Raw genomic sequence first — 1,707 nt, forward strand, 5'->3', positions numbered from 1 at the left:
TGTTCAATTTTCCAATTAACCTACATATTGGTCTTGGATTTGTTGGCGATCCCCGGTAATAAAATTAAAGAATCTATAGCCCACGGGGTGGGAAAAGGTCTTCCTATTAAAATTTCAAAAGGTGACAGCTTATTAACCGGGTTGGGTGTCGTTCTTATTTCTGCTAGTGCAGCTGGTAGGTATTGGTCCCACGTATGGAATGTCCCTCCAGTTGCCTTCCTAAGTTTGTCTTTCAATGTCCTATTCATCATTTCTACTACTCCAGCACTCTGGGGGTGATATGGGATGTGGAACTTCCTATTCTATGTTCATCATTTTTTAAATCGCCTGCGTTACTTTAGAAGTGAATGGAGTGCCATTGTCTGAGCTTATTCTCACTGGGCATCCAAATCTGGGGATGATCTCCTTGCATAGTATCTTAGCTATGTCCTTGCATTTTCTTTCCTGACTACAAAAGCTTCCACCCATCTGCTGAATCTATCTGTAATCATTAACATTATCTGACATCCATTGGAAGCCTTTGGCACATGTGTGTCTCCTAATGGACCATGTGGAGGTAACAAATGTTCATGTTGTCCTGTGTCTTCCCTTGCACATTATTTCTGGCACATGTTAAACAGTGGGAAAGTATGACTTGTGTGTGTTCGTTTAAATTCCGGGAACAAAATCGCTTATTTATTTCTTGTGTTACGGTCTTAATGCTTTTATGTCCTATACTATGAATTTGAAAAACAAATGAGGGGTACTGCTATTTGGGGTAGCCCTACTATCCTTCCTTTTGACCAGATTCTAAAGGAATCTAAGGTCAGTCCTTCCATTTCCCAGAATTCAATGTCCTGTGGGGTGGCGAAGGACTGTAATTGTGTTAGAAGTGTGTTGGCTTCAGTAGAAGCTGGGATGGATAGCAGAAGTGTATCGGGGGGCTAGTGGTCGGTGTGGTAGACTGAGCAGCAGCCTTGACATGAACATCTGCTAGTCTGTTACCCCTGGCATGGAAGGAATTGGAAGAAGTGTGTGCTGGACATTTAACAATGGCTATTTGATTGGGGAGGTGAATTTCATTGATACATGAGTGTGACTCTGGCACTTCATCCTCCGGCCTTTTAAGACCTAAGAGGGCATTGAGGACAGCAACAGGACCGCTGGTAGCAGGAGCATATTTTACACCTAATCCTGCAGTGGATGTTAGGATAACTTCATAACCAGACAACCTTTGTGCTGTTATCTGTTGACTGGTTCAATTCTTAAGCAAGTGTAGTACAGCATGGGATGTGTAAAGTATCGTCTCGTGACCCAAAGTTAGAAGTGAGACACTCTCTACAGGCATTGCACATGCAGCCAGCACACGCAGACAGGCTGGCATGCCTTGCACAGTAACAGGCAGCGTCTAAGAGACATACGCCACACGCCTCAATTTACCTCCATGCATCTGAGCAAGCACAGCAGCCATGGTTTTACAATTCTCTCTTGCATACAACACAATGGTACTTTAAAATTCGGCATTCCCAATGCAGGGGCAGAGGTCAGGGATTCTTTTAACACCACATATGCTTTAGTTATTTCATCAGACCATTGAATGGTATTAGGGGCACTGGGGTGGTACTGGAACAGAGCTGTGAGTCCCAATACGAGCATGTACACGGCTGGGGGCTAGCAGCCGGGATACTGGGGTTAAAAGCATTCCCAGGAATGTGACCTGTTGCAGAC

This window comes from Pyxicephalus adspersus, chromosome 7 (assembly GCF_032062135.1).
Source record: "Pyxicephalus adspersus chromosome 7, UCB_Pads_2.0, whole genome shotgun sequence".
Classification (NCBI taxonomy): Eukaryota; Metazoa; Chordata; class Amphibia; order Anura; family Pyxicephalidae; genus Pyxicephalus; species Pyxicephalus adspersus.